This window comes from Pezoporus wallicus, unplaced genomic scaffold (assembly GCF_028554395.1).
Source record: "Pezoporus wallicus isolate ANWC-B61680 ecotype Strahan unplaced genomic scaffold, APGP_CSIRO_Pwel_v1 contig_7806, whole genome shotgun sequence".
NCBI lineage: Eukaryota > Metazoa > Chordata > Aves > Psittaciformes > Psittacidae > Pezoporus > Pezoporus wallicus.
The window spans coordinates 270,957-279,953 of NW_026640004.1; the positions used below are offsets into that span (position 1 = coordinate 270,957).

Consider the following 8,997-nt stretch of genomic DNA (forward strand, 5'->3'; position numbering starts at 1 on the left):
ATGGGCTTAGGTCACACCATTTAGTATCAAGGAACTGTCAGATCTTGTTTTCTTTTTGCTATTCTGCTCATTAGTCAAAGCAGATTCTTTTTCTGCAATAGGTCTGCATATTTCATCCTAACCTAGCATATCCTCAGGAGTGTGATCCCAGGATGATCCACCATACAGGGTGAAAACATCAGTGCTCTGTCACAGGAAACCAACTGTAACATCTTCCTGCATTCACTTACACAGTCTGGCAGTTTTGCAGGTAGCCATATTAAAGAAGCAGCCTTCAATTTCTCTTTTTGTTTGTTTTTTTTTTTTTTTTGGAACATACCTTGAGGAATATGCATGTAGTGATGCTCTCCAGGGATGGCCAGTACTTGACAGTATGTTGCTTGTGGATGACTTAAATCAATAAAAAACTCATCCATAATTAAAAGGTAAATAGAAATTCAGCTATAGAAAAACATGTTTCTATTTCCTTTGTAATCTATTTGTAAAATATATGTGGAATTGAACTACAGTGTTTTACTGTCATCATCATCATCACCATCATCATCATCATGGCTTGACTTCATGAATGAAGATTTGGGAAGGGCTTTATGCACGCTTACTACAAGCACACTGATGACTAAAAAGGCCAACGTGGGATAGGCAAATCTGGTTGCAAAAAGCACAGTGAAAGGTCTCCTTGGGTGGCATAGGCGGGGCGCGATTTTTTCTACCTTGTCTTTTCTCCTCAAGACTAATTCTGCGTGAGTTCTCAAAGGAGACAATGGTGCTATGGAGCGACCAATGTCCTGAACCGCCTGCATACAGGGTTGGGTCTGCGGCTTCCAGTGCACCTTATCACCTGCCATTTCGTCCCTCGCCTGTCGCTACAGGGCTTTGCAAGTGTGGGTAAACCCTTCAGGCCTGCGCAGTGGATTTTTCAGGTGAGGCACAGCGTGCGTGGAACTGGCTCCACCCTTTACCCCTGAGGTTTATCTGCCAGGGCCTAGCGAGCTTGGACGGTGACAGCAAAGTCCTCAGGTCATAAGTCTGGTTAGAGTATCCTTCTCTTAGATGGATGGCCTTACAGAGCTAAACGAGCTCCATCTGCCCAGGTTTGAAGTTAGAGTTTTCCTTCTCCTAGGATGGTTGCCAGAAGGCTAGTGAGCCCATCCTGCCCATGAACACACTTTGTCTGATCCTTCAGCTGAGACCTGTCTGGCATGGGAGACCCTACTGGAGGTATAGGCCACCACCAGCATAGCTCCCAACCTCACAAGAGCACGCAAGTTCTTTACTCACAAAAAGGGGATGTCTGTGAAAGAGGGTGTTTTACTGTAACTTTTTAATAAAAGACTGAACAGGTTTTTGAGTGCAGACAATTTTGCATGAATAATATTCTAAAAGCATTGCAACACAAAGTCAAACTAAAATCTCCTATTCAAAGTATATGAAAAATCAACCCCTGATGTACCTTAATTGTGGGGTTGTGAATGCAACACACTGGTTTTCCTCTGGGCTTTTGATTCATTCAGAATACTGAATGGACTACAGAAAACTTCATCCAGTATAGGAAATGGAACACAGAGCTGTCCACTGGTTTGTCCTCATGTTTTATTCCTATCCTCCTGTTCTGCTTATGTCAGCAGCCCTCATGGGGTACTGCTGCCTTAAGGCTTAGGATACGCTTATTATCCTAGCTCGCCTTTATCATTCAGGCCCTGGGTAGTTGTTCAAGCAGCTGTAGACATGTTTTCTGGGCATTATCTGGGAGGACTTCAGTGTGCTTGCCCACAACTGGTGCTCATCACTACCATTATTTTCCTTTCTGTTCCTCCTGTTCACAGGCTGGATCAGAATGCCCCAAAGACATCACTCATTTTTGTCTCATAGCTATCCTGTAAGGAAGGTTCTCCCCATTTTATGGGTGAGGAATTTGTACTTTAATGGCAAAACAGCTCATTTTAGGGTTGCAAGTTGAAAAGCCTTCTCCCCCCAATATTATTATATTTTGTGAAATTTTAGAATCCTTGGAGCTGCTAATCATACCTCATGGTGAGCATTCACAATCAGGCGAATACCCTCTTAGTGATCATTATGTGACAAGGACAGAATAAAATGAGAATTAAAGGAGAAATTAAAGAATGCGCTTAGAGAACCACAGGCTGTTTTCTTGCAGTGTACTTAGTTCGTAAACACATTAGAATACATGTGCATTTCTGTAAAACTACAGTTCAAATATACAGTTGAACTGTTGAACTTGAACAAGTTGAATTTGGCTTGTGCCCCCACCACCCAAAAAGTAAAGGAAAATAATAGCAGAAAGTCACACTGCCTAAAAGCATTGGCCAGGTACAAGGAACTGCCTGTTCAATGTGCAGTTATACAGTGTTTTTTCTCTATCTTTCCTCATTGTTTGTCATGGAGGGTTTATTTTACAATGCATTACAGTAATCCTGAAGTAACAAAGAACCAAAGTGTTGCAACACTGTCTTGAATAGGCTCTGCTTTCTGTTGAGCAGAACTGATGCTCAGCACAGGAAAATGCTGACCTACAATTCCTACGGTAGCATGGAAGCAGGTAAGATGCACCAGCATTGTATTTTTAAAATAAAGTTTTGTTTTTAAAACCACTAAAAAGAATTATAATAGCCACACAGTTACACATCGGGTAGGACTAATGAAGAAAACGGATCAGAAATGTATAGTATGAAGCAAATATTTTTTTTAAGGATACATAAATGGGTAAAAAATAAGTATTCTAATAAAAATATGATATTGTTTCAAAAATATTATTTTCCAATAATTTATAGTAGAAGGTTATTACAAGAATCCGTTTTTACTCTAGTAGCAAAAAACTTGTATGCTTGTTTTTTGCTATTTTTGAACATAATATAAAATTATGTTCTTGTTTCAATTTATTTTTAAGTTCCTGAGGATTGATCCATGTCCTCAGGTTTAAGCTGTCTACAGAGGCCCCCTTAGAGCACTCAGGGAAAACTAAGCAGTTCCATAACAGGATTCATCTTATCCCAAGGAAGGTAGCTGAAGTAGGTCAGATGAATAACCTTGGCAAAGTGACTACAGCTCTCCTTTTAACTGCAGAGGTGGCAAAAGCTCAGCAAAGGTGTGGACATCTATTGGACTGTCATCTACAATCAGTAAGATAGTGTCTCCATATGTGTAGGGTTTTATTTTTTTTTTCTCTTTCCATTTAAATTGCTGTTTGCTGCATCTAAATGATATACAAATGGGAAGAGGAACTGCAGGAAGATGTTGTCTAGGATATCAAAGTGGCCTCAGATACCCTTTTGTATAAACACCAGCAGTACATTTAATTGCTTTTGATCACAGCATGATATGTATGAAGAAATGATAAAATCCCAGTGCTTGCATATTTGGTGAAAAAGAGGGAAAGATGAAGAATAGAAAAGCTTCATAGTAAGGTCTTATTTTTTTATATTTTTCGGAATATGTATTAATCCATGGATGCAGGTGGGTTTCCTGACCCTGGAAATTTCCCACGCAAATCCACAGATGTCCACAAGTAATCAAAGGTCAGCCTTAAAAGTAGGCTGGCAAATTTAAATTGGTGATCCATTCAGCATTTGTGCAAGAACAATATTTGATATGTGAAGTAATGGTATCACTGGCAAATGCATTATATCTGCTTTACTTACATCTGTTTCCATGCACCTGTTGATAGACATCTATGGTTTAGTAGTAGTACAGTTATCAATAAAAAAGTAAACATGAAAAATAATATAGACTTGATGGAGTCAAAGCCTTGAGATAGTCATGAAAAGGGTGCATATATTCTTACATATTATTGGTTCCACGTAAAGCAATGCTGGTTAAATGTAATTTTTTTTTTCTTTCATAAGAAGTATCTGAAACTTGTATTTCCATTGCTAATCTACTAAATTGCAAAGTGTCAGTGAAACGAAAGCAGGACTGGAATTACTTTCTAGTACTATGGTTGCGATTGTGTACTCTTCCAGGCTAACCTGCTTTGAGAAATTATTGTTGAAAGAAGAAATTGCTTTCTGACTCTAATAATCACAGAGATCAATGATCTTCAAACTAACATGCTCCTGATTTTTAAACATCCTGTTCAGGATTTTGAATAATGTTACTATAGGAAAAGAAAAAACATCCATAAACAGAGGGATGCAATTCCAGGAAACAGTTCTTCAAAGATAGATATTCTTTTTTTTCAGTGTGCTGGATCCTAAATTGATCTGCAGAGTAAATATAGTTATTATGAAGTGGCCAGGCAAAGCATAACTGATATACAGAAAACACTACAGATTAATATATGCTGCAAAGGGATTTAGCAACATAATGTGTACCAAGGCACTCTCGGAGCTTGAAATTAAAACATGCATGCAACATCCATAAAAATATGGTTTGGCTTATTTCCGCTAAGATTCCTTTCTGAGAAAAATGAGGAATTTTTTTCTGACTGTTGGCTCCCCAGCAGTTCTTCTAGTTCAAACCACCATCTGCTTTCAGACATAAATTACACACACAGTTTAGAATAACTCTTCAGCAACACCTTCAGAATAAAAAGACATGCTTGCATTTGCTTATACTTTCAAGTGTTCCTTGAAGAGTCATTTTAGGGACCTTCTCACCTTCGTCAAAGGTAGCAGAAAGGATAGATCTATGAAAGTTTTTCAACTAAATGTGTCATTCCATCTCCCAAATAAGGTAGCTACATCACAAGTCTGGTGAACATAACCTTTCTCAACAGTCTGCCCACAGGCTCCCTTCCAGTACTTACAGCACCAGTTGAAAGTCAAAGGGTCCTTTAAAAGTTTAGCAGTTCATGCAGCTTTTTAAAGGCACTACAATGAAATAAATAAATTTTAATTTAAAGAAAGGTAACTGTAAATTCGCATCACTTACACAATGTTACATTCAAAATGTTGTTTGCAGTAAGGCAAATAATATATTATTAGTATAACTGAAATCACTAGAATCTCATTATTGTTAGTCCAGTAAAAGATGGAACAAGAATGCAGTTAGGATTTTTGCATGCATATTTCTTGGTTTCTAACCCTTTTCCTGGTGCCATGCTCCCCATTTCCAGATCCTCGGGGCCCTAAACCAAGAGGTTTCACACTGGTGGTGTCAGTGGGGTATCGTAACAAGCTGGCAGCAACTGTGTCCCTCACAAGAAGGAATACCAGATTGTCCATGTTGATGGTTCCTTCTTCCTCCCTACCAGGTCTGCTCAAGGTCATTTTAATATGTTTGCAAATGTGCTAATTTTGTCCAGCTCAGGTCTGCATTTCTTCACCACAGATGAATTGTTTATGGGCACGAGGTCTCTGTGTCTGCACCCCATCCCTATCCTCCCATGACTGCACTCCTCAGTTTCACATACCCAGGCTACTGAAGTTTTCCCAGATATGTGTTTCTTTGCACTGCCTCATTGTGTTAGAGCCCTAAGTATCCAGTAATGCGGGTAACTGCTTGTTACTGCTATGTCTGCATAAACCCATGGCTGTACCACGTGAAGTTAAACAAAAGTAAAATAAGCTTGCATAGACACCCAGTCGATCAGAGAAATTGCTGTTGTAGCTCAACCAAGTAAAGAAAAACTGCAGTTCAGTAGAGGTTCAGACAGAGCAGATCTGCCAAGCCTCAGACCTGAGGCCTCACAAATTCAGTATGAAGCTTATGGCCAATTTATAGCCATAGTAATGCTGCACTGAAGGGTTGTGTGGTCATAGCAGCATGATATTTAAAATGTTGTGGGTTTTGCTTTTTTTTTTTTAAAGTTAAAATATTTTTAAGTTTTTTAAATTTTTTTCAGGTTTTAATTAATTTTGCCAGAGAGTAGTATCTGAGATGCTATAAGATATATGTACCATAGAAAATACTGAACATGTCTTAACGCTTTGATAATTTCATTTTGTCAAAACAGACATGATGAAAGCAAGGTTTGGAGGTGGTATTACATTTTAGTAAAACATCTGGGCATGTATGTCTTGTAGTCACGAAGAATGCATATTAAAGTTAAGACAGTTGTAATATTAGATTTACAGTTAAGCAGTCAAATGAATGTAGCGCAATCTTCAGAGTCTGCGTACAGGCTGTTCCTATGATATCCTATCTCAGTGTCTTAAATGACTCTGGGCTTATTTTGTGTCATTACTGACAACTATATTCCCAGTTGTGGGTCATGACGTGACCATTAACGACAGCATTCCTGTTCAGAGTTGCACAAATCTCAAAGTAATTGCTTTTGCAACTACTCTTAGGCTACTCTGAAATATTAATACTGATTTTCCGAGAAGAAAAAACAAGTAATTTTGAAGAAGGCCATGGATTAAGGGCTGAAAGTAAACAACTATTGAAAGTTATTAATGACAACGAATTTTCATTTGATGCTTTTATGAGCATTTAGTACTAAAACCTGAAAAACTGTATAGATATACAGGGAAGCAAACCCCCATCATTCTTACAAATACTGATACATACATCTTTTCAACCTCCTGTCACTAAGGTGATAATTATTTTACAAAATGATTTGCATTTTCCTGCTGAGTTACTTGTGTCTGATTATGTTCCTATCCATGGATTGCTTAGTCTGCTTACTGTGAATGGACAAGCACTGTCCTGTATCTTCAACAGGTTGTCTCAAAAATGGAGGCAACCATTACAATCCAGCTGTCATGTATCCATAGAAATTGTCAGTCTCACCCCTTCTGTGTCAAGAGACTTTTGGCTGGAATGTAGTATTCCCTTCAAAATCAGTTTGCTCCTTTGAGGGTTTGTTTTTTTTTTTGGGGGGGGGGTTGCTTTTGTTGTTTTTTCTTTTTTTTCTTATACTCCATTTATCTGACCCTTCTTCTTCTAGTCTTCACCCCCACAGACTGATTAGATCCCAATTCTTTTGGCATGCTGTCAACTTGTCCTAGTCAGAATAACTATTAGGCCTTTGCTTTTGCTACTCCTCTGCAATTTTGTTTCCCTTTCTGTGCTTCATGTCTTTTCTTTGTGATTTTCACCTATTTTGCCTGAAGCTGTCTTCTGACAATATGTTACCACCTCTCTCTCTGAATTTGTTCTTTGCCTGCCCAAGTAATTTATTTGTTAGCTTCCTCTTTGCCATTACGCAGGCTGTTTGACTTTGTGTATTGCTTTCCTCAAATCCTTAGTATGTTAATAACAATTTGAAACAGTAGGACTTTTGTAGCTTTTAATGCCACGACTTAAACATGCTGATGGTGTTTTTTTAAATGACTGAAATCCCACATGCGTATACAGTGAGATGTTAACACCTTGTGTGTGCTTGTAACAGCTGTGGAACCAAACACAGACTTTGGTAAGATTTTGTGTTTTTTTCCCTTGGCAGTAAATGATGTTATTTCTATTACATGTGAAAATGACTAAAAATCAGTCTTTAGATTATTGTGTTCTCTTCCTATATTTTCATTATATGTATCTGGGGAGAGGAACGCACACATGATGGGACACACCAAACACAAAAAAGTAAGACGTGTTCAATTGAAACAACCCTTCAAAGCCTGGTACTTGAATATGACAGAAATTTCATCCCATGGCTTGTTCCTAAACTCTAGAAATAAATGGGGAATCAAATACAATTCAGAATAGGGTTTCTGTTCCTTTTCATTAGTTCCTCTTTACAAAGAAAGCATGATGAAGACAGTAGAAATTTATAAAGATCAAAAGAAAGATCAAAACCACCCCACCTTTATTCCCCCTGCACTCAAAGAAAGCTAAAATGCTAATGTTGGATGGAATTGCTCACTCTGACATATGTAACCTGTTGATGACATGTTAATTATGTTTTCCTAGAAAACTGGTGAACATTGAATTTCTCAGACTTGTTATAACTTAGTTTTAGTTACTAGCTGTCTTCTGTAGGTTTTTTTTTTTTTGTTTGGTTTGTCTTTTTTTAATAATTTTTAATTTTGGGGGGGAAGTTTGATTTAATATGTGCTACCTTTCTAGTAAAAAAAAACAAATCTAAGTAGCCACATATGGGACCATGAGTTCAAACAATATCAGTATGTTTTGTACGGGCTTTTTCCAGCTTACCCATAAAGTGATTTCTCTGGGCAAGATAGTCTGTTTCTAATCTTGGTAAAGAAAATGAACAAAAAGTAATTTTCTCTTTCTGTATTTTGTTTCCCCTCTGTGGAATAGGTCTGGAAAGACAGGGAAGGCTTGACCCTGAGGCAAACACTGTCCCAAAGTTGTAGATCATGAGGCCAAGCTCGTTAGAAGGCAAGCACCTGGAGCAGGAAAGAAACGTTCCCCACAGTTTTGTGAAAAACATTTTTATGAATACTGTGTGAATATTTTTCTGCCATATTGATTTTACTGACCTGGTTTTGAAAGATTGTGGTTGTTGTATAAAAGGATGGAGGCAACTTTTATCTCTTTCCATCTCCCTTTAAGGGGGGAATCTCTGTAGCTATCTGAACAGCAGGAGTAGCAGTCAAGTGCCCAGCCTTTTATCTTTGAGTCTTCAGAGAGTCTTCACCATTTGTCTTGAATATAGACTTCACTAACGCCAGCTACATCTTTGTCACCTCCAGGCTGGGACCTAGTATACTTTCTGCAGAGCTTATTGCATGGTGAACGTTAAGTTAGAACTCTATAAACTTAATTTGCTTCCAGTGCTTCATTTGCTTCCAAGTGTAATTCTCGATATTGATTTTAACTTGTATTTAACTTTTATGGTGGTAGTCATGTGTACTTAAGAGGCTGCTACTTCTTCACTGCTGTGAAACCTGACCTGGGTATTAGATTTTAGCCATCAGAGATGGTGATATCCTTTTCTCTGGAAGACACATTAAGTATTAACCTAGTAGAAATGATATTTAAAGCTTTCAAGACATTCTGCATAACCTGTCTTCTGATGTTTATGTAGCGGGACTGGAAGTCATCTGTAGAATGGCAGCTGTTACTGGTCTGATCTACCACTATGTATTTATTCCTTTTTCAAACTTAAGATTTTATTCTTGAGAAGTGCCTTTT

General features: G+C 38.0%; 1 long non-coding RNA gene across 1 annotated transcript; it reads left to right on the forward strand.

Annotated features, from left to right (window-relative positions):
• The first annotated feature begins 316 nt into the window (after positions 1-316).
• Positions 317-3,123, forward strand: LOC130603374 (uncharacterized). The gene is made up of 3 exons (XR_008973143.1): positions 317-425; positions 2,404-2,557; positions 2,906-3,123. It is a non-coding gene; the product is annotated as an uncharacterized LOC130603374 (long non-coding RNA).
• Positions 3,124-8,997: the final 5,874 nt, after the last annotated feature.